The sequence below is a fragment of the Ochotona princeps genome, chromosome 11 (genome assembly GCF_030435755.1).
Source record: "Ochotona princeps isolate mOchPri1 chromosome 11, mOchPri1.hap1, whole genome shotgun sequence".
Lineage (NCBI taxonomy): Eukaryota > Metazoa > Chordata > Mammalia > Lagomorpha > Ochotonidae > Ochotona > Ochotona princeps.
Genome location: NC_080842.1, coordinates 53,353,379 through 53,378,599, shown reverse-complemented (window position 1 = coordinate 53,378,599; position 25,221 = coordinate 53,353,379). Strand labels below are relative to the sequence as shown.

At 37.8% G+C, this 25,221-nt stretch overlaps 1 non-coding gene across 1 annotated transcript; it reads right to left on the bottom strand.

The window, feature by feature from the left end:
* Window positions 1-19,323: 19,323 nt before the first annotated feature.
* LOC118760067 (small nucleolar RNA SNORA72) lies at window positions 19,324-19,447 on the bottom strand. The gene has a single exon (XR_004996559.2). It is a non-coding gene; the product is annotated as a small nucleolar RNA SNORA72 (small nucleolar RNA).
* Between the last annotated feature and the right edge of the window lie 5,774 nt (window positions 19,448-25,221).

Genomic DNA, 25,221 nt, shown 5'->3' with positions numbered 1-25,221 from the left:
ACACTTGCTTCCTTTAAAAGAAGGATTTTCACTTCAGTGTTGTATATGAAATCTTTCATCCTCAGTAGAGACTCCTTATTATATGTCTGTATTACATATGTCTCTCAAAACAGTCATGGAAAATAGAATTAAAGAGTATGAGAATAGGACAAAAATGTTGCAATCTATGTACATGAGGGATCTTAAGCTCTCCATGGGAAAAGCATGTCATTGATGAAAAACTATGGATTCCAAGGGTTTTGCTTCTTTGTTGCATCAAAGGAAACTTAACCTCTGAATTCTGTTTTCATTGAACTTTTCAAGTGTCTTTGAATCTTCATATGCTCTATCATCATAAATAATTACAATTTTCATACTATTTTGAAATGACAAAGTATTAGGTTCTTTTAAAACCGCACCTGCCCTGACCTCAGTTGTCTGGGAGCAGGACTGTCCATCTGCCTTGCCTGGAGCAGCACAGGCTCACCAGTTTGAAAAGCAACAGAACACACGCTTTGATTGGCCGGTAAACTTACTGTGCAGAATAAGCAAAAATGACCTGATTTGTAACTTGCAGCTACAGTGACTATTGCGATAATTTCTACCATAAGCAACTTGAAGTTATCAATAAGATGTCAACAATGCACACTGAAACAAATTCAAGCACTCCCTATATTCGCTTTAGCAACCATAAAACCCTCAACATTGCAGTCATGTATTGTCTTCCAAACTCTGACTTCTGTTCATTTCAGTCGCTAGTTTCTGCTTCCCCAGGGTTCTCACCTCTTCTAATCTGACTCCCTCCTGCATCACTGCCAACTCGGACTCAGGCCTTTCAGTTTTCCTATTGCAAAGAGAAGAATTATTAGAAAAATTCCCTAAATCCTCAGTGTTGTCCGTGAAAGGCTGATTCATTTTATTTTTCTCTCAGAAATATCTGGTCAGAGAATTGCTTCATCTGAAGTCTTTTACACTGTATTTCTCCCTCCAACCCCATTTCCAGCTCAAATTTTCTCGCTTACAGTGGTAGCCACCTATAAGATATTCCTTTTAAAACTACCTTGATATTTGAAGCACCTAGCCACCTATTTCCAGCTTACCTGAGTCACTTTTCCCATGGTGTCACCATGCCAGCAGCATCCAGTGCAAATTTCTGAAATAAAATTTGACTTTCATCATTTTGCTTCCCATGACAGGACCCGAAGTTTAGATGTCTGTTGAGAATTTAAATTGTTGATTGTGTGACTAACTAGATTTTCAGTATTATTTAGTATTGTTTGTCTCATTTAAATTGCTTACAAGGGACTTATGGTGACCATATAAAGTAATATAGCGTTACTTAGAACAGATTATTTATAATTTGCATCCTTTTCAGACACACTTAGGACATCATGTGATTATGAGTATAGTATTTGGGTTGGTTATTGATACAGATTCCAAAGAGTGTCAAGGATCACCAATAAACCAGCAGAGGCAAGCCGGGGAGCTGGCTCGACTCCTGCTGCGTGCTCTCAGAAGAAATAGCTCTGCCAACACTCTGACCTAACTTACAGCCTACCAATCCTGAGACAAAAATTTAGATTTGCTTTACCCCACAAGTTGGACATCGTCTTTTGTGGCTTGTGGATCTTTCTTTCAGTCTTTCCACCACTTCAAACAAAATCACAAATCAGAGTCACAAAATCACTGGAAAGAATAAATGAGTAGAAGAATGAGTTCCAAGGGGGAAAAAATTTTTATGTCATTACTGTGAATTGGATTTGTGTTTTAAATATAGAAGTCTTTGGAGATGTTACAAAGCATACAAAAAGAGTCAAATAAGGTGGGAATTGTTCCACTGAGTACCTGAAATAATTGTCATTATTGTGGCCTGTTTTGACAAAGCACACACTGAATTCTACTTCAGTTTTGTACATCTAAATCCACTCTCTCAAAATTTCTTTAGCATACTCCTTTTACATTATCATTTTATTTGAAAACAATTCTTTCCCAAGTCACTATTACTAATTCAATCCCCCATGACCGATTTCATAACAAATTTTGGGTATTGATGCCCTGATATTTTTCTACAAACTACTTAGGAAGTACACTTATAATCATAAAGGTACAAAAATAAATATATGGGATGCTTTGAAACAGTCACCTTCTTGAGTTTATGTATTTATGGTCAGTAGAGTATCATTTTCTAAAATACTTATTAAGCATTTATTAATTATATTCCTTATGTAAAACTATTTCCTGAATTAACTGAAAGGCCACCAAGAAAAATACATTACATATGATAAAAATATTAGATGGATTTTCTTATTTATATAAAGATCATGTCACAACTATGTTCAAGAAAATACACTTTTTTTAACTTTTTAATTGCCATCCACACCAACACATAGTTCAGTTTTCTTTTTCATTTCCCTTGAAGCCAACATCTAAGCGTTGGTGCTTATTTAAGATGATTCTAAATGGGATTTAGAGAATAGATACAGGTCTAAAATATTGGATAGAACTTTATAAACTACTAAAAAATACTAATTTATTAAAAAATATAGGAAAAAATCCCCAAATGCACAGCAAAAGTTTAAATCATAGTACTAAATTATCCTTTATATAGTATTATAAAATATAAATATTATCTGTAGGAAGAGGCTAGCTTCCGTTCCTATGCCAAATGAAATATGTCTTGTTTTTTGGGGGGGAAGTAAAAACAGCAACATCAATAACAACAGGAAAACATAAACCAAAGCTTCTCCTACAAATACATTTCTCACAGGGGATGGTCTCGTTACAAAAACACCAGTGGAAGACTTGCACAGTTACCCGACCGAAGACTGATTTACTTGGCACCCATTTCCTAGTGGAACAGCTCACCAACTCATAAACAGGCAACCTGCCATCTGAACAGATGGTGGTGAATATTTGCAGCCAAAAGACCATGAATGAACATCAAATGTGTTTGCAGAGGGCAGGAATCCCAACCAAAAACGCCCAAACATCTGTCTGTCCTAAGGTTATGAAACCAGAGTTGAAGGCATCTGCCACTCCTAATCTATCTCTTGGTGGGAATTTATTTCTCACCACTCCTTGAGTAGAAACCTCCCATAGGAAATATTCTTTGTATGCCAAACTGTGTGTCTATATGTTTAATTAATTTCAGAGTAGCTTTTTACTTTTAAGTGTGCTCGGTTCAGTTCGCAGGAAATGTACAGATGTATGCCCCCAAGGAAATAGCAAATATGTATTCAAATTTCACATTGACTGGTATGTTTATAATTGTTATCATAATTATTATTTATAGTCCCAAATCTATTCATGACCATAAAATATCTCAAATATAACATGCTCTATTGGATGGTCAAAACCTCTATATTCCTTGAATTGGCAGAAAATAAAAATAATCTATTTTGCCCAGATTCATTTACCCTTAAATTTTAGGAAATGAAAGAAAACTAGAGACTGCTAATGATGACATAATTAATTTAAATGGGTGTCTTACAGGCTTTAATTTTCTCTGTAATGACCTTGAAAAAAATCCAGTCAGTGCCCCTTAGTTTTAGTCTAAGAAATAATTGCACTGTTTTGACCATGTAAGACAGTGAAAGTAACATTTTAACTCTTTCAAAGATCTTCCAAAATATTTTATGCTCTCTGCATTTACAAATAGTATTACAAAGAAATTTAATAACTTGGAGAACAAACAAGTCAATCAACTACCTCAGCCATAGGTTGGCAGTGAAAAACTGGGCAAGCGGAGACTCTAAGATGGAATATGTTAATCAGTGGATTCTTCAGCGACCTTATCGTGCTTGGAAGGGCGAGACTGGCAGCAATTCAGGACTGTTGGACCCTCCGAGCATGCCCCACATTAGGGACCTGGGATGTGTGGGAGACTGGATGGGGCTTCTCCCTTTATCTCCCCATTTACCCCAGATATATGAAAAAATGTGGAAATAATAGTCCTACACACTTTCCTGAGCCCTTGAATCTTTTTGCCCTAATTAACTAAGTAAAGATTATCAAAAATAAAGAAAAAATGAGAGAAGAATAAAAGAAATTTAATAAGTTGTTAGTAGACAAAGACATGACATACTAAGCCCTAATAAAATTAAGCAATACATTACTATATGCAAGGTAGATGAATTACACAATTTTTTAACTGAGTATGTTTCTAAAAACCTGCACTTTGTTTAAAATTAGTAAGTTCTTTGGCAAGGAAACTCTGAAATTGGAATTGACATAGTAAGAATATACCTAAGATCATTTGAAAAAAACAATAGATATAATACATAGATAAATTGATGTTATTACTACAAAACATTGTGTAAATTACAGTGGCATTAGTCTCCTACATCCTGTATTTATCACATATCTTTATTATTAAAAATTCAAGGAAATCATATTGAATTACCATCAAAGAATACACTACAAAATTGATTCATTTACATGCAGAGTTGATTTGCGTCTTATACCAGAATAATGACCAATTAGAAGTATAATAAAGTAAATATATGTCTAATCATTACAATTTTTCTGATCAAAAAGTATGCATTTATTGAAAAAGTGGAGTGACACAGAAAAAAAAAAAACAGTGGCATCCGCTCTTTGGTAGGCCACTGCTCCAAACATCCAGCGTTTTTGCCTAGATCATAACAAAGCCAGGAGTCGACAACTTCATCCAGGTCCACAGCATGGGTGATAGCAACCCAACTGCTTGGCTCACCTATGTTGCCCTATTGGGCAAATCAGTAGGAAGCTGGATCAGAATGTGTAGGTGATAGAGCAGGAATAACCTGCTGAGCTGACTTGCAGAAATACTAATCAAGTCAGAAGAATCAAAATGGTGGAATAGGGTAGAGATATGTTTAAACGGTCGGAGAAACATTTAATCAGGATGAAGAAGAGAGGACACATTCCAGGAAATAGGAGAGGACAGAACAACAGCAGAGGGGTACCTGGAGACTGGCAGACACAGGGAAGCAGCGGACACAACTGTGTGGTGTTGCCATGACTGATACTCCAGCGGCATTCAGATAACAGTGATCTGAACTCCACCAGCAGCCAGAACTCCACCAGCAACCAGGTGGGAAGGGACTTTCCCTGGGAGCTTAGGAGGTAAACCCAGACAAAGAACTGTCCATCTTGCTGGTTTGCTTCATTTGACCAGGAACAGAGTCAAAGCAGCAGATCACAGACAGGCAGTGAGAGAACAGGGAAAATTTCAAGGCCCAGTTACCCCCTGGAGCCGAATTGGGAGCCATTTTGCATAATGAAGCAAAGGCAAGTGAAAGGACTGAGCATACGCTGAGCTGGGAGTGAACTCATATCTGACTCAGTGAACTGCATCACCACGGCATTCTACAGGTTCCACCCAAAACAACTCTGAGTAGCTCTCAGACTTGACGCCAGCAGATCAAGAACTCTAGAAGTGGTACGTCAGGCGCCATTTTGTACACTGTGGCAAATGCTTTGGGACTGCAGGGGAAAACAGTGTAATTATTTAATTCATTCAAAATACATGAAATGCAGGTGTGTGTATCACTTTCTACGCAAATGACAATGTGAAAAATTTTATTTATGCCTTGTTGTTCACAAACCAATTGATTTCAGAAGCCCAAGTTCAGAAATTAAATGGCAACTTTATTTCGCAGATGAATTAATTATGCCTATGGAAAAATGAAATGGGCCAAAAATGCAGCCCATCAGTCATTCTCAGATCTCAGAGCAGTCATTGACCACAGGGATGTCTGGGAGTGCTGCTTTACAGTCAAGTTATCATAGATGTTAATCAGCGAAAACTGGCCAACTCATTTGCTGTCACTATAAAATTCCTTAAACTCTAATTAACATGATATTCTGATGGCATTCCTTTAACATACCCAGGAGCAAGTTTTTAAACTTAATTTATAAATAAATTAAAAATAATTTGTTGCATTGTATTGCCATGAAAGGCTAAAATATTTTCTCAAAGGACTTTTCTCTAAAATTGTAAGTATTGACTGAGGACTATTAATCATACAAAAAGTTCAATAATTCTTTCATGTACATCAGAAAGTCATTTCATTATGATAAACATCATGGAATTGTGGCTCTTACCCTTTTAGGCAAAAGCTAATTTTACATAAACAGAAAGATTTTTGTGATATTTTCCCTATTTTGTTGTTAATCTTGTTTCCTTTTATGTGATTATATTTATATTGTGTCCTTCAATATATTTCAGAAATAAAATTTAATTGTGAATATCTATTTAGTATGTATAGGCTGTATATAAAGGTTTAAATTTAGCCTACGCAATAAAAAAAAACTGGAAATGTAAGTTATTATCCTGGACAAATATTCTTATTGCAAAGTCAGATATATATAGAGACGGGAGGACAGACAGAAAGGAAAATCTTCCATCCATTGATTCACTCCCCAAGTGATCACAACAGCTGGAGCTGTGTGGGTCTCCCACACAAATGCAGGGTCCCAAAGCTTTGGGCCGTCCTCAACTGCTTTCCCAGGTCACAAGCATGGAGCTGGATGGGAAGCAGGGCTGCTGGGATTGGAGCAGGTGCCCATATGAAATCCTGACGCGTTCAAGGTGAGGACTTTATCCACTAGGTTATTGAACCAGGCCATGGGACAAATATTTTAATAACATTATTTGAAAGATTTTACACATTGGCATTATTTTTGCATGACTAAACAGCAATTCACCCAAGAAGAGTAAATAGATTTTAATCTGGAAAAAAAATTAAATAATACTTATTTTAAGATATGTTGAAATACTATACCAGACTTTTGAAAGCAGTGCTGATGAGTGGAATTTCAAGGTAATATAAAAAAATCAAATCAAGCATTATTTCACTCTATTTGTTAATACAAATCAAAAGTTCACAGAAAGTGAAAGTGAAAAAAATGTTACAATCTATGATTGCTTCAATAAAATAATTTCTGTGAACATTTTCAGAAAGTTTCCAACATTCTGGCTAAGATATTGTTTCTCTACCTAGAATAGTGATCATTGAACCACATAAAATTTTCAAGTATATTTCACACAAAAGTCAAATTGACAATGATCATCAAGAGTGGAATACAATATATGCTCATTTTGTACACCCACAAGAAATATTATTTAACCAAAATCTGTGCAAATTTTAAATAATGAATTAGTCAAAATGTATTAAGTTTATGGCAGTATAATTGAGTCAGAGTAAAAGTACGGAGTGTTAACTGAGACATCAAAAAACTTAAGTAAATATGACTTTATATAGCAAGGAATGGCGATTTCAATGAAACAAAATAGTGAGTTATCCAGTATACCATATGTCAAAAACTTGTATTCTACATTATGCCTTGAAAACTCCATATAATAGGCCATACATCTTTATTTGCAATTTTGTATTTGTAATTTTGACTTATATAAAGAATTTTCTAAGACTATCAAGATAATTAACTGAATTTAGGTGTCCTTTTAAGCACTAGTGATTACTATATGATCAAGTGTCTAGAACTCATGGATGAAAATGGTTTAATAGTTGAACACTTAAAAGTAATTTCCAACATTTAGATCAGGTTCTCAATTGTTACTAAGTAAATTCACCACCAATTAAAAAATAATATCAATAAATTTAGTCCACTAAAATTCCATGTGAGTCTATTTATTTTCTTGTGGTTTGGTTTCATTATTAGGAGATGCTGTTTGGGCTTGTGGACTCTGCTCAAATAATATGCGAGTTAATCCTTTAGGTACTTAAATGTGAGCTCAAGAATTTCTGGCTGTCATTTAAACAACTTTTTATGCTTAAATTTGTTGATTCCACAACAACTGAATGCAAAGAGAGTCTATTCTGCTCAAATTTTTCAGTTTTGTTAACAAAATGTCTTCTCTGGGGGGCAATTTTCATTTACATGGATCTTTGTAGGTCTACATATTGTATGTGTCTAGTACCTATATTTTGCTGTTAAAGGTCAAAGAACAGCTCCACAATTGTTCTTAACCTTCATTGGCAGACATCATATTAACTGATAGAAGCCTTGTTTAATCGGTGTTTGCTAAAATTACTTAGGAAGGTTTTTAGAATGAAAGAACACAGAAGCTGAAAGTGCTGAGGAAGTATGTGGCCGGATAGCTCTCTTTCTCTCATCACAATTTAGGTATCACACAGAGCAGCATGGAAGTGCAAGCTGCAGATTACTAGGGGAATTTAAACATTGAAGTTTGAAGGTTTCAATTAAAGAAAATCAATAAAATTGTCATAAGACAATCTCAGCAAGATTTCTCATTTCTTCAACTATGTAATCTGTATGGCTAATAATTTCATTTATGCAAATCATATTTTTGGCATTAATGCCTTTATATATAGATATATGAGATATAGCACAATATTTATGGAACAGAACACTTTATTAGCATTTAACTATACATCTTAACCCTTTAGTTCACATTGAGTTCACTAGGAAACAAAAAAGAAAATGGTAAAATTTCAAATTTCAAACACCATATGTTTTATCAAAAAGACAGGAAGAAATATACACACGCATACAGAAACTTTAAAAGTTTGCTAAACAAAGGATTAAAAGATAATCTGGGGGCTGCCATGGTGTAATGGGTAACGGAATTACCTGACACTCAGATATCCCATCTGGGTGCTGGGTTATGTCCTATTTGCTCTACTTCCCTGCAAATGCTCTTAGAAAAAACACCAGAATAAGCCTATAGAGCTTGGGCTGTGGTTCTAAATTTCAGCCTGCTGCAGTTCATTGAGTTCATCTCATCTATCTGAGAAGTTAAATGAGTGAGTAGAAATTCTTTGGTTCTCTCTGTCTCTTTCTCTTTCTCTCCCTCCTCTCATGACGTCCTCCCTCCCTTCCCTCTCTTTCCTTCTTAGACTTCTGTGTTTGCAAGCATGTGAAATTGTTATATGAATTAATAAATATCCAAACAAAAGTTTAGCCTAAATTTTACAAAAGTCAGTAAGTGAAATTCTAAGAGGGTATAAAAATGTCAAGACTCAAATTTGTTGAATTATTAATTTTCTAAACCACTGTCTTATATAAGACAAAAATAGACAGAAAAGGAAGTACTATTCCATTGAAATGAAATTGTAAGGAAATAAGCAGATTTGGCTACAGTGCAAACAAATTTTCAGTAATTCCACACTTTGCATCTAACTTAACTAAATGAATAAATAAAAATGCTAAGCTTGCAAGTTACTTTGATTCTAAGATCTCTTTTCCAGTTTGAGCATGCTTGTGTCAAGTATTATATTATGTAAGTGAAAATCCGCATGTGACATTGGCTTGCCGTTGATATGTTTTGTTCTTGCCAATTAACAACATAAAAGTGATGCAGCCTGTGAACTAACATGTTTTAAAATTTTCTTGAAGCTGCTTGCAAAGTTCACAGAAAAATATTCTTTGTCATAAACTTGAATGTGCAAGGAAAAGCTTGATATGGTGTCGATGTATCAAAATAACGCATCTCATACTGTGTGAAAAATTTTCACCACTGTCAAAGTCAGGAAAAATAATATCTTAACAGGTTTACAAGAAAGCAAAAACATGCTTCATTATCACTTTGCATATTTCATGAGATCAAAGGAAACATGCTTTTTCCCAAGAAAGAATCTGTTTCATTACTGAGAAAACTTGTTTAGGTTTGAAAAGGTCAGTGTTTCTGAGACAAATGTCATATTTTTACTTAAAAATAAGAAGGATGTCCCAATCTCTTTAAGAGTGAGAGCTTATACTTGGTAGTGGCAATAAAATTTTATTTGTAGTTCTTCCACACTGAAACAAATATTTGAATAAAAATCACACTTAAAAAAAAAAAAACACACATAAGGAAATTCAATGCTATGGTATAAATTAAATTTAGTGTCTGCTACACAGAGCTGTTAAAGGCACTTTAGTATAAAGTATTTCGCCCGGAATCTACTCCTCATTGGGGTGGGCAGATTTTTCTAGATTCTTAAATTAATTTGCCAGGAATGCCAAAACCAACAGAGAGAAATTTATTTTTCTCCCTCCACTCTGAAGTGCAAAGCTCTCAAAATAAGGATTCAGTAGGGTTTGATTCCTGAAGAAATGTCTCTTTTAACGTAATGATGGCGCTTCTTTGTATACAACATGTCATTGTTCTTTATCCTTGTCTTTTCCTATTTCCTGTTCTTAGCAACACATAAATCACTTTGTAACAATTGAAACTTCTACCTGTATCCCTAAGAGGGTCTCCTGTCTCACAGGTGCCTGCCTCAGCTAGTGCAGCCATTTGGGGAGAAAAATTCCAGATAAGAGATTTTTTTATAAACTGTTTTCTTTCCCTAAATATAAGTGGCAATATAAGATAGACATTTTAAACCATTTTGAGGGAGTTGACATTTGTTTCCCTTTAGAAGATGCCCCATATACTTCTGCTTTCCGTGGTGAGAAACTAAAATGCGTCATATCATGTGTTTTGTAACGGTTCGAGGCGCATGGTAAACAAACTCTTTTACCTCCATGATTGCCATCTGTTCTAAGATATTATCAAGCCATTTCTTAAGGAAAACATTACTCATATTAGGGCAAACTTCAGGACAAAAGTGGGCACATAACAGGATGTTTGGAAACATTGTAGGCTCAATTGTACTATTGTATACTTTTACCTGTGTGTCATAACCTTACGTCGCTAAAGATGTTTTTATCATAACATGATCAATTTAAGGTGTCATACCAGTTACAGGAATCACTTCACATTAGCAGAAAAGTAACACCACCACCCTCAGGAGAATTCTATGAAACATCAGAGAGGTGATTGAGTGTCCATACAATGGGGTGAAGCAGCAATGTGATGAGCAGAGACATTCTGCCGGGCCTTGCCTCACTGCCAGAAACTCCTTGTAGCCTTGCTAACCCAGGAGCGGTGCTCATCACACACCCATGCCATCCGACCCAACTGCATGGCTCCCCACATTTAATACAATCATAAAGCAGAGGGGTGATAAGACAAGAGTTATAGCCAAGCAGTTACTTCCAGAGCTTATAGTGTAACTGTTTTAGTACATTACCTTTATAAAGGAGCCTAGAAATTTATCCAGGATTTAGAGTAAATTTCAGTTTTACATGACAAATCCAGCCCTGCACGAGGTGACCACCTGCCTTTCTCCTAGTTTGTGATAAACAGCTCCCAACTCATTCAGTTACCAGTCTTCAAAGGCATTATCATTCCACCGGATTTCTTGTAGTTGCCATGTTTGTTCTGGCCTAGTATTTCTGCTCATCCATTCTGCTCTGCTTATCCTATAATTATTAATTGAAGAAAATAAATCATCCTAATCCAATTAATCTCTATTATCAGTATATATGTGGCTATTATGATAGCCTATTTATTCTTCACTCATCACTTTTACGCTAGTGTCTTTTTCTATTTGTTAGTGAATTTTTTTTTGCCATCCCAAACTAGAAGTCAGGTATTTACTGTTTCTGATTAATCAGTATGTGTCCAAGAACAACTTCTTAGCTGATATTAAATCCATTAAGGCATTGATAAATGAAAGGTTAAATAGAGATGTTGAACTGCTGCAGAAAATGCTGTCAGGGCTCTCAAATTCCTTCTAAACAAATTTTCTTGATTAAAAGTATAAAATCATATTGAAGCTATTAGTGCAAAGTTACTTTTCAACTTGACACTCCAAACATTAAAATTCAACACGTGAAAATTTGGAATTTCCATATATAGCAGCAGTACCTTTATTTAATCAATTAATTAATTAATTTTCAGAGCAATTGTGATAGTGAGGAAGGAAGGGCAAAATTGAGGGAAAGAACTCGACTGCTATCCGCTGCTTCACTCCCCCAATTATAATGAATCCAGGAACCTAAAACAATAATAATTATTGTATAGCAATAATTAATGAATCAATAAACATTTGAATGTTTTTTGCCCAATTTCATAAATTATACTCAAAATTACTAAAGCATGCTACAATTTTCTTTTTCAACATGAAATAAAATCATATTCATATTCATCAACCTTGAATTTCTCCTTAGAAAATGTCCTATCTGTCAGAACGGACACTTTAGGGACAAAAACTTTATTTTATTGTATTCAATTACTTTTTTTTTTTTTTTTTTTTTTTTTATTGTTAATTATTTTGCATTATGTGACAGTTTCATAGGCTCTGGGAATCCCCCCCTCCCTCCCCCTCCCCTCCCCCCGGTGGATTCCTCCACCTTGATGCAGTATTACAGTTCAAATTCAATCAAGATTCTTTCATTGCAAACATATACCAAGCATAGAGTCCAGCTACTTATTGTCCAGATTGGTTGAACAGTTTCTTGGGGAGACCTTTTCTGGTCTGAAGTTTGAGCTGGCAGAATATCATCACAGTCAATTAAGAGTCCCAATATAACATCAACAGCAATTTGCAATGTTATGGAATTGACATGGTTTTGAGTAACCAGTGTATTAAAAAGAAAAAAAAAAAAAAAAAAAAAAAAAAAAAGGAAAACAAGTCCTAGCCACAACCTATGATTAGCTCATTGACATTTCAATTTAGTTCATATACAGGACCGGCTGCTCTATACCTTAAAATGGCCATAAGGCACCATTCAGCTGTTTCGTGTCCATTTCATCTTAGTATTTAGCCAGTTGTTGTGTTGAAGTAAAATTTTGCTGATCTTGGCAGATTTTAGGATAATCCAGACTGGCTTGTAACTCTAACAAGATATATGTCAACATTTTAGGTGCAGAACATTTTTTTTTTTTTTTTTGGGGGGGGGTGTGCAGGAAAATCCTCAGCACCATGGTGAGGAGTAAAACTAATCTTTGTGACCCACCCAGCGAGGCATGAGCCAATCCATGCCAGCTGTTTCCTGTCAGATTTCAAGTTCTACTTTCTGTTGTTTATTTATTTTAGGTTTTTTTTTTTTTTTTTTTTTTAGTTTGTATGATTGTTTGTTTGCTGTGAGGGGTTTTCGAAGCGATCCCGATGGTCATTGCGAGGGAGGGGGGGTCCAGAGGTGGAGCCAGTCTCAGACCAGAGAAAGCTCTCCTCCCTGGTCCGGAAGGACGTTTATTGTTCTTCTGTTTCTGCAGACCACTCAGGGCTTCTGGTTGTCTTTCCGATGACGTTGGTTTCTGCACTGTAGTGTTTGGACTTCTTCCATCCCCTGTGGAAGCTCCGGTTGGGGGTGGGTGACCTCAGAGTACTCGGCCTCCGAGGGCATCCAATTCCCTGTGGCCTCCTTGGCAGTTGGGATATAGTCCTTGTTGCTCGTATTCAATTACTTTTTAAAGTGTAATGAAAATCTAATATTGTAAACTCAAGGTTACCACATAAAATGTCAAAATGAATTTTAATCTTGAAAAATTAGAATTCACAGTTCAGTACAACAACGTCATCGAGAACACTTTATTCCTTTGGTTGGTACTTACTCCGTCAGGTCATGAAGAAGTAAAACAGCTCAGCTAGGACAGATGTCTACCTGTCATCACCTGGGATGTCTAGATTTGAGTCCTGGCTGCTTCTGATTCCAGCCTCCTCCGAATGGATACCCTGAGAAGCACAAAGTAGCACAAGCACTTGGGTCCCTGTCACCAGTGAAGGGAAACAGGAATGAATTTCAGACTTGCAACTTAAGCTTTGCGAACTTTGGTTGTTGCAGGAATTTGAAGAATGAACCAGCCGATTAAAAATAATAAATTTGTTTCTCTCTTCCCACAGCTTCCGCTCTCCTCTCCTTTCTTCTCCCCTCTCTTCTCCCTCTCTCCTCTCCTCCTCCCCTCACCTCTCTTCCTTTTCTCTTCTTCTCTGTTCATTTGCTCTCTCTAATAAATATGTCAATGTTTAAAAAAAAACATAATTTTAAAGCTTACTGTGAAAGAGATAGCCAATTTTTTTTAAAGATCATCTGGTCATGTAAATCAAAACCTTTCACATGTAGTTAAAGGAAACAGTAAGGTACTGGATGAAACAGGTATGCAAATACTGATAGAACACAGAATATCATTTTGTGTCTTTGCTCAGACATAAACTTTTTGTCAAAATATGAGTATTACAATACCAGATAAAGAAATATTCACTTATGAAAATTAAGCTTAGAAAAACATGGCCAATGCTGGGGGCTCACGCCAAAGACACTGCCACAAGGCAGTGAACAAGTCCTCGGCCTCCCCCAGGAACCAAGAGAGCTCTTTCCTCAGGGTAAGTGCGCCATGAGGGAACTTGGGAACTGGGTTAAAATTCCTAGCTCCACCCAGCTGCTAATATCTTGTGGCTGGATGAGTTTTGGAGGGGTTTGGGCCTTGGGTTTGGGGGCAAGTGCCGCTCCTCACAGTGTGGCGGCTGTGGGGGGTGCCCCTGCCGGGTCGGACGCAATGCTGGGGGCTCACGCCAAAGACACTGCCGCAGGGCAGTGAATGAGTCCTCGGCCTCCCCCAGGACGGCCAGTGCACCATGTGGTGCCCGGCTTTCCCTGCTGGCCGCCCGGCTTCAAACTCTGGGGCTTTTTAAAATATGTTTACTGCCTGGGAACACCCATGACTAAGTCCAATTTTAGTGTAGGTGAGTAGTGAATCTTGGGTGATTCCCAGTGACAGGGTTATGGAAGTTTTAGGCATGCGTGGGGACTGAGACCTGGTGGTTTGGAGGGAAGTACCCAGGAGACAATTATGGTTAGTCAGATACACCAACCCAATTCGGAATACAGAAATGGCTTGTTTGCTTAGAACATCACTGATCGTGACACACCAGCCCACACCAATGCTATGGATGGGGGACTCTTTGGCAGTGATGGGTACCATTACCCAACTGTTTGGTGGAGTGGTGGAGTGGTCACATTTGGCAGGGTCAAGACTCTATCCAACACGCGAGAGAACTTGGTCTGGGGTAGATTCTGTGGGGTTGTGTGGGCCCAACCCTATGGAAATGCAAGTTTCCCTGGTTAGCTCACAAGCTGGGGTTGGGATGGACTAAGCTAGATGTGACCATGCCACCTGCCATCACACACGGGTGCAGGAACCCAAAACAGCGCAGGTCAAGGCAGAAGCACCTGAAAGTGCATCCTTTAACAGGATGTGGGGTGGGCCATGCTGCCACTGGAAAGGGACAGAATGGGCAGGGCTGAACAAACCTTAACTCACAAGAAACAACAGAAATCAGGTTGGAGCACAGGTCATGCCAAGTAGGTCCTTGCACCTACTGATCCGCGTAAGACAGGGATGCTAAGCCATAGCATCTAAGGGGACAGGAAAAGAGAGGGGCTCTACCAAGTTGAATCAGAGCAACCACTGGCCTTCACGAGATCTAAGGATGGGAATAGACCCAGTTGGGCAGCTAAGGGGATACTGTAGCTAGATTGAGTTTCCCACCAATGAGCGCATGGGCTGTAAATGGGGCTGTGTTCCGATCAGGATACGAGTGTAATCCCACTTGGCACAAGTGTGGACTGGGAATGGAAGCACCAAGCTGGGCCAGATTCCAACACCATCTGGTGCTCTGCAGGACCAGGGGAAATGTATGACAGACTAGGCTAGGTCTCAGCCCTTACTGAACCATGTATAAGCTGTATGAGGGTATGGAAGAGCCATGGCTGGGTTGAAACATCCAACAATAAGAACCAGATTGGGTTGAAGAACAGTCAGGAAACACCACTGTTCCTGCTAGGACAGGAGGTGAACTGAACAGGGCTGGCTCATGGACCCACTGGTATGCACGAAACCTGGCACTGGGAGAGTTTCTGATGGAGGAGCCTGGGCAACTCCTCTGGCAGGACACAGTCCCTGAAGGTAAGCGCAAGAAGCACAGTAGGAAACATCCCAGAACAGGCTATGGAAATTATCCCACTGGTATACACATGGCATGGATTGGGGCAGACCAGGCTGAACCTGTTCACATCACCTGCTGGTGAGTTCGAGCGCCAGAACAGAGTGTGGGTCGAGCCAGGTTCGGTTGAGACACATACTAATACACAATAAGGAATGCCAAGGTGAGATGAGCCGTACCAGATGTGGTTGCAGCGCCCAAACAGCACATGTGATAATCAGCGGGAGGAGGCAAAGCTGACAGAGGAATGTGGGCTCCCCTGCTGGACAACTACTTCCATTGGAAAGTGTGAGTCGGGATGGGGGCAGATCAGAATAGGCAGGGCTGTTACACCTGTGGGCCTAATGTGGACTAGATAAGGGAAGGGCCATGGTAGGCTGACTGTTCCGACTGGTGCAAGCAAAAACTAGAGTGGGTGAGGGTTGGTTGGGCTAGCCACAGTACTAGCTGGCAGAGGCTGGCATTTGGAGCTAATTGTGTCAATTCAAATGCCAGAACTACCTGGAGAGTGCATAATCTGGGAGTGAGTGTAGCCTAGAAGGGAAATAGTGGGCACCCCCTTCGGGGCTACCACTCTCATTGGACAGCATGAACACAAGGACAGGGGCAGGGGTGGCTGTACAGAAGGGCACCTGCCAGTAGGTGTGTGGGCTGGAAAGTAGGTTAGTTGGGTTGAGCTGGGCTTCAATGCCCATTGACACGTGCAAGAGCTAAACAGGATGTGGGACAGACTTGACAAGCCTGTGGTGCGTACTGGCAAGCATGGGAACCAGGGTAGGGGGCAGAACTGGTGGGGGTTATGGGGAGTTGCCCCAACTAGGCTGCAGCTCCAACCGGTTTGTGTGAGGACCGAGCATGAAGTGGGCAGGATCGAACTGGACTACAACACCCGAAGGTTCACGAGGAAGACAGGGCTGGAAACAGAACAAACCCAGCAATCCCAACGACCAGCATGAGCATAAGCTGATTGGTGTGACGGACGGTGTCGGACTCTGTACTAGCAAACTCGCGCAAGAATCAGGTTTGGGATCATCTCCGATGAAGTTTCTTTGGAGATCCCTCCAACTGAACTGCTGATCTTAGCACCGCAACCATGAAGAGACTGTCAGCCAGTGGATTCTGAATAGGGTTCATTGCGATTGGAACTGAGAGATTGGCAGCAATCAAGAACTGATGAACTATCAAAACTGTATGAGCAGGACCCTCAGAGCGCGCCTCCCGTTGGGGATCCGGGATGGGTGGGAGGTTGGGTGGGGCTTTTCCCTTTGTTTTTTCCCTGACCCCAGATACAGGGTAAAATGATATTGATGTGGAAACAATGGTATTACCCACTTTCACCCTTTAACCCTTGACCCTTTGTTCCCTAATCAACTAAGAAAGATTATTAAAAAAAGAAAAAAGAAAAGAAAAACATGGATTCTATGTCCCTGTGTTGCTTTTCTAAATGAATAAACTACGTATTTCTCTGAAAGTTTACATGCATTGTTAAGTAATAGACCACATTTATTCAGGTTATCAGGGAAAACCGAAAAATGAACACAAACGTAATTATTCTGTTTTTTTATTTGAAATATTTTGAATGTGTTAAATACAACCTTTAGAGAAATATATTCCATCTTAAAATCTGGCTTGTAATTATATAAATGTGGATGCAAATATTTATTTGTATTCATGTTGGCATGTGGAATCTTTCATAAATTCATAATATAGCTTAAATTAAATGTTTAATTATACCAGCTTTACTTTATATCAGTAATCATACCATTTTTACAGTTAGACAATAATGCCTGTAATACATCAGATGTATCAAAGAAACAAAATAGACACACTTTTCATTTTATGTGTGGCCAAGCTATAAGAAGTAGTTAACAATGCAGCATTCTAATGTGTTGGTTTCATGTCGCAAGGATGTGAGGAAAAATTCATTAAAGTAACCGAAAGTAACTATTTTTAGTTATTTTTCTAGGTTAACAAATAAATGCTAGACCACAATGTCCATTATGCTAAAATCGAAGCTAATGGCAATTACTAACCTTTGTGTCTCATTTAAAAACCTTTATTAAAAATAATGAGCACAGCTTTTTTTAAATACTTACATTTTATAACTTTGCTTGAAGACATCAATGTTCATATACATAATAAATACAGATAACAAATTAGCACGGTATTTTTCCCCCTAAACCCAAGCACTGTCATTTATTATACCAGATGACTTCCTTATCCTACCTGTGACACAATGCTTTAGCAGAATTCATGAGTATATTTTTTCAGTGTAGTGAGGGTTAAGTTGAATAAAGGTAAACACCAATTCTTTTATTGTTGTTGTTTCACAATAGGGTTATTTTAGATGTTGCTTACCTAGTTGAGAAGGCCGCATGCCCATGTGAACCACTGATTAGGATGGGAAGCGTCCGAGAACAGGAGAAATTGGATGAGACAACTGCTTGCAATCTTCCTTTCTATTTTTCCTGTTCCTGGGGCAAAGAGGAGAAAGAGAAAGGGCTGCTTCCAGCAGCCTAACCACACCAGTAATACCTGAGGATGTAGGTTGGTCACTCAGTATCATACTAGGGTCCTAGATGTGGGACAGGTTCCAACGGTATTGCTAAAGTGATTTCAGTAGTTCTGGGATGCTGTTGATTTCATTGCCTCAAAGTTCAGGAAATCTCGCCAAAGAGCATTGGCTCACAGCCTACCTCAGACTCGCCCAGATATCTGCTGTCAATGCTCAGCCAGAAGTGTTATTCATTTTGTTCTGCCCTGCTTGGCAATATATGTCCTATGCCTTCCAGACTGGTCTGTCATGTCTCCCATGTATATCCCGACATGCCGTCCACTGTACGGGCTTCAGCAACCAAGGGCACTCAGTTCCGTTACATGCATCCATGGTCAGCCCAACGCAGATCCTATGATTTTCCCCATGTTGCAGTTTTGAGTCCAGCAGTCCAGTTCTTGAGGTCGCCAAGGAAATTATGCCAGAGATTATGCCAGAGATGCCACCTGTGTGTGCCAACCAGTGTGGGATCTGGTTGTCCGCCATTTGTATGAGCCTCCTCACACCCTGGAGGTTATAGCCAGTCCACTCAGTCAGTTCTGTCCTTAGACCTACTTCTTACACAAACTAGCGGGTGTTGTGGCCCAGCCCAACCATGCTCACCACACAATTGACCCTCATATACTCCAGTGAGAACTGTAGCCCAGTCAGAATGACCCCCAGTAACCCCCACCAAGCCCGCTCCCAGCCCCAGTTCCTGTGCATACTGGTGTGTGCAACAGACTAAAGACCAGTACTCTTTTGTTCCGCTATCTCTTTGTAGGAGTGGATCATTTCATAAAATGCTCTTTACATGACATATGAAGTGTAAGTGCACCACATGCCTCCCAGTTGCCTTCCAAGTGCAAAGGCAAGGTCCACACACAAAATCATCACCATAAGGAAGTCCCTTCCTTGGAGCCTATATAATCCGTGAGACACTACCATAAAAGTATATGCCATAAAAAAGTTTCCTTTCCTTTTTTTTTAGCCCTGATTTATTTTGTTTTGAGAAAACATTTCTTTACACTCTCTCCAGCATTTATAAAACCAGAAATAGAGAAAGAATTGGGGACTCTTACAAACTCTCAACATAGCAAATGGTTAACCTGTCCTTTTTATTGCTAAATCAAAGCAGAAAGAAAATTCACAAAAGAGAATATAAATTTTTATTTCACATCATAGGCAAAATCTTGATGGCCCTACTAGATAAATATTTAACAATAAAATGTATAATGATCATAGTTCAGCAGGAAAACAGGCATAGCAAAACAAATAATTCAAGGAAAAATGTGAAATCTCATTCATATAAATTTAAAATAGTAATTAGTTAACAATTCAGTTGTCTTCTTATATGCGTTATTTAACTTAGAACACCCATATAACTTTCACAATATTCCTTTTTATACTTCTTTGCTTTCCGTCTCCTTCATGATTACCCCAACTTAACAAAAGAAAGATTGATATTCTTGCTTTATCATCTTCACTACGTCACATTGTCAAATAACATTCATCTATAACTTAGTCACACAAAAAGATCATCAACATAAATCACACTAGGCTAGAACAATTGACAGTATTTTTCTTACTGTGTGATATTTAGGATCACTCAGGCCCTATTTGGTATTTACACCTGTGAAATCTGAGATCTTCTGAAGAACTTTCTGCGGAGCAGGCCCATTTGTTTAGCTCTGGATTACTGTCCTTAACAGAAAAGTTAATGGCACGGGAAGGAGACACTGACTCCGCGGGGATTCCTTTTTAGTACTGCTTGCCACTTTTCCCAAAGGGTTCCTAAGCAGAAGGTAACAGAAGAAGAGCGTCCCAACAAGCTCACAGATGGCCAACTGGTTCAGTGTGTATATAAGTAATCTAAAATCATTTATTTGAACATTTACTGAGGATCGGTTTTACTATGAAAGTAGAGTAACAGTATCTAATAAAAACATCTCTGAGAAATTTTTTTTTGCTTTGTTTTAGCCATGTGGCATATTCAGGATGAAATACATGGAATGATTTGAATCCTCATTTATATTATTCAATTTCAAAATATGATTATCTTTAGACACTGCTTACATCCAGACCCTAAAACAGTGATTTTCATGGATACTTTTATGACTTAAAACTTGAATTTTGTAAAACAAACAAGCAAAAAACTTGTATTTTGTGACCTTATTTTTAAAAAATTCTATTTTCAAAACAAATTTGATTTTGTATGCTTGGTTTCTTTAATGCAAAAACAAATCTGCAGAATATCACAATATATGCATGTTTATACTATAAAGTATATGTCATTTAAATGGAAAACTTTTTGGAACAGTTTGAATAAAGAAACACAGGCTTAGCTTTTAGCACTTAATATTTAAGATGGGGATGTAATTAATGATGTTTTTAAGAAGGAAAATACCTAATATACAGCAAAAATGACAGTAATCTTGGTATGAACACTTCCTTAAGGAAGTGAAATTATTTACCTTAAATATTGTTCTCATTATTCTATAATGCATTAAAGTCTGTTTTTGCAATCATAGCTTTAGATATTAACAAAACAATTTGTTTACCAAACTTAATTCCAGCAGGATTTCTTAGCTACTATTTTATCTGTTATTTTTCTAATGTGTTTATTTTCTGAAGATAAGCTGCAACAACTATTTCTGTCCTGTGTAATTACATTATAAGGACTCAATTACTTAGAGGTGCTATTACATTATGGATTAAAAAAAAGTAGTGGTTAGGAGAAAGTCAATAATATTCCTTAAAATTGATCTTTGCCCTAAAATATAAAATGCAATTTTTTTAAGTCTTGAGAACATCAGGTCTCTTTTAGTTGACTAAGTCAAATTTCATTTATCATCAGTTAACTCTGTCAGAAAAATTGACCACTTGATTTGCACACAGATTCCACACTGTAATTTTGAGTAGAAGAGGTTGTTTTATTAATCCAAAACTTCTAGTATAAGCTTATAAATCTTATGACCCAAAAATCAAGTATTTCATGAAATCATTAGGGCAATTTCTTCAAATACGAATTCATTATATTGAGGCAATACCTGCGTCACATTCCATTGGATGCTCCTAAAATGGTAATTACAAAGAATTCAGTTTTGTTTGATGTGTACTCCTAGAATTATGAGAACTTCTGTAGGAATCTGTGATAAACTACTCATGTGGCAAATGGAGGTGTTCCTGGTTACTGGAGTGTAGATACTCTCCAAGATATTTGGAATTGCACACAGATGAGATTGATCACAAGTAAATGCAACAGCAACCAAAGAATCCAAATGAATTATTTTAAGTTTACATTTGATTTCTTGTACCAAAATTCAAATTGAAAACCCGTATTACTTACTGTGTATCCTCTGATATACATACATTTTGACTTTTTTACACCAGCAAAACTTTAAGTTCAGGTGGAATGAGTCATTCCATAACATCATTTTACGTGGATCACATAAAATGATCATTAGTCTGACATTAGATAACACTTTCTATTACTATCATATTAATTACCTATTATTTTTAGTGTGGCTACTTCAAGTGATTGTTACCTCTATAATTAAACAGTATAAACTGCTTGAGGATAGCAACTCTCTATTGTTTATTTTTATTGCCTCTTAAATTAATAATGATAGAGTTTTTAATATTAAACTGTAAGCATTTCATTAATATTGAATGAATAGTGAATGAATAATACATCATATGTATGAGCAGAAGATTTAAATATTACACAAGTTTAGTCAAGAAAAGGAGGTGTGATCTCATTGACCAACCCTGTAGTGGTGTACAAATGGGCTTGAATGGGATAAATACAGTGAAAGGAAGATGAGGTAAGCCAGGAAAGAAATGAAAGGATAGGATTATTGCATTCAGGCAGAGGCTGGCACAGAAATAGAGACGCTGATGGTCAAAAGGGGGGATAGCCCAGTGTTAACTGGTGGAAGACGATAGCCTTAGCTCTGGAGAGCCAAGTGACAACTGGCAGGAAGATGATAGCCTTAACTATGGCTAGACTTCAGTGCCAGACTTATCCAAGGAAAACTCATCCAAGTGGAAACACCTGAAATACATATTGAGTTGCAAGGCCTAAAGACTCCAGATTGCAGACAAAAATAACAAAACAATTGGGAGAAAAGTGAGACAGACCACAGAGAAAGTCACTAAAACAGGAAGAACCACAAGAAATGTTGATTCCTGGAAGCAAAAAAGCTCAATCAAATCAAATGCTGTAATCCATTCTCCTGAAAAGTGGTCCAAACTGTGCTTTCTCCTTTCTGCCTTCCTTCTCTCCCTACCTTCTTTCTCTATTTCCCTCCCTCCTTCCTGCAGTGAATTTTATGACAGGAAAAGAAGACAGCTTTTCCTTTAAGGCCTCTGAAAAGGATTTATAATATCTTGTGTATGCATTGCAGCGACTGAGAGGCATTTTGGAAATTAACATTCATAATAGCAAGGTAATACAATTGTGCTGCTTTAAGTCACTACACAGTGTGATAAAAATTTGCCACCATGGCCAATAGGAACCTAATCTATTCTGCGTGGTTTTTATGAACTATAGAAATGGATGAATCAAAAGCATTGAATTTCAAAATGAAAATAACTGCTAATGAAATATATCTTATATCTCAATCTGAACATTATCACCTCCCCGATTCATTCAGCTGACTAAAATCAATAACAAATGCATTTCTATTTAATTATATTTTGGATTTCTGTGAGTATTTGGTAACCAGGCAAATCTATTCAAAGATTTCAGGTATCAGTACTGAGTAGCTGTTTCTCAAATTCTTCAAATCCTACCAAGAAGAAAGCATTATCCTAGAAAAGTCAAGAGAATGGCACTTTGAATATATTAGGGAACTCTATAAAGAATCAAGTATTACATGAATATTCCCTCAGTGTTATTTCTGTATTATTTCAAAATGCAACCAACTTCCCTAGTATTGCAGAGGATCTGTCTGGCATCCAGAAGAATTTCTGTCATCTATTTGTTCATCAGTTTGTCTCCTCATAATCACTTTGTATTATATCAAATGCTTATTTTTTACATAACAGAGCTATAGGAAACTTGGTAGGTTCAATGGCTTGTATTCATAAATTCTTATTACCTACTGCTACATTTTCAGGTATTTTTACTCTCGTTTTCTCTCTTATTCAGCTCTATTAGTTTCTGACATTTTCTTCCTGCCTTCAGCATTGCTAAACCTTTAAATGTGCTGTCCCTAAAATATTCTTTACCTCTGTTTTTTTTTTTGAATAGTGAAATCATTTATATTCATTAAAACACAGCTCACAGGTACTTCCCTCTGTGAAGTATTCACTATCCTCCTAGAATGCTAAGGTTGCCAGCTACGATGCAAATACAAAAATACTTCAATAGTACTTTTCTACCTGACATTCTAATTGTAGCTTTATATGTGTGCCTCTGCCCCAGGAGGTGAATTATTTAAAAGGAAGTCCACAGTCATATCCATCTGAGCACCTTCAGTCTCCTGCACAGCACCTGTAACACTGTATCGATGTTTATGGAACAAATTAAAATTCTAAGCATGTGCTTCTTGCATTCATTCTGGAGCGATTTTAGCAGGGTGGTGAGATACAGAGGTTGTTCGATGTCTAGAACCGCTCTCACACAATTACCCAATAGAATATGTCTTTAAAAATTCTTTGTAAGAAAGCCACAAACTTCTTAAATTATTTAACTCACAAAGTAAATCAGTACTCCAAAAGATATTAAGAGGCTGGTTCATTTTGATAGAGTAACCATTCTTGAAAATAACTTTTTTTAGGTGGATTTTACAGAGAAAGAACCAGAGATCTTCCATTTGGTTCTTCACTCTCCAGATCATTGCAATGACCAGGGCTGAACTGATTTAAAGCTGATAGCCAGGAGCCTCTTCTGGGCCTCCGATGTGGGTACAGGGACTCAAACAATTCGGTCATTTTCTGCTGCTTTCCTAGGCCCTAAGCAGAAAGCTGATTGAAAGTGAAGTCGCAATTACTGATTGTGCGGCTATGAGCATAGGGGTGCATGTTGGCTTCTCATAAAACAGGTGTTTTGGGTATACTCCTAGGACTGCTATTGCTGGATCATACGGTATGTCGATTTTGAGTTGTTTGAATGTTCTCCATACTGATTTCCATAGAGGCTGTACCAACCTGCAGCCCCACTGGCAGTGGAGTAGGGTTCCCTTTTACCCACAACCTCGCCAAAAAGTATTGTTGGTGCTCTTATTCATGTGGGCCAGTCTTACTGGCGTTAGGTGGTACCTCATTGATGTTTTAATTTGGATTTCCCTTATTGCCAGGGAACTTGAGCATTTTTTCATATGTTTATTTGCCATTTGGGTTTGTTCTTCATAATGCTAAGGGAAATGAGCCAATCCCAAAAGGTCAGATACCACATGTTTGCGTTAATTTAAGAGGATATGATGTTATGTAAAACATGTTATTTTATGTATATTATGTTATATGTTGTGTATAAACTAAAACTGAATTGACAATGAGGTGATCACAGAAGATGGTTAAGAAATCACAATTGTTTTTAACATATTGGTTACTCAATACTATAACTATTATTTACACAACGAAGTTAATTGTTGCTGAGGGTATGTTGGAGCCTTTAATTGATCGGGTTGATAATCTGATGGTTCTGCCCTCGGACCGGACAGGGTCTCCCCAAGAAGCTGAGGAACTAGACTGGACTATAAGATGTTGGACTCTATGTTTAGTTTATGCTTGCAAAGAGGGAATCTCAACTGTACTTAATCAATGGATATACAACAAGGTGGAATATTCCACATGGGGGGAGGGCGGGGGAGGGGTGGGGTGATTCCCAGTTCCAACGAAACTGTATCACATAATACAATATAATCAATGAATAAAAAAAAACAAAAGTGAGGTCGCCAGGACACAAACTGGTACCCACAA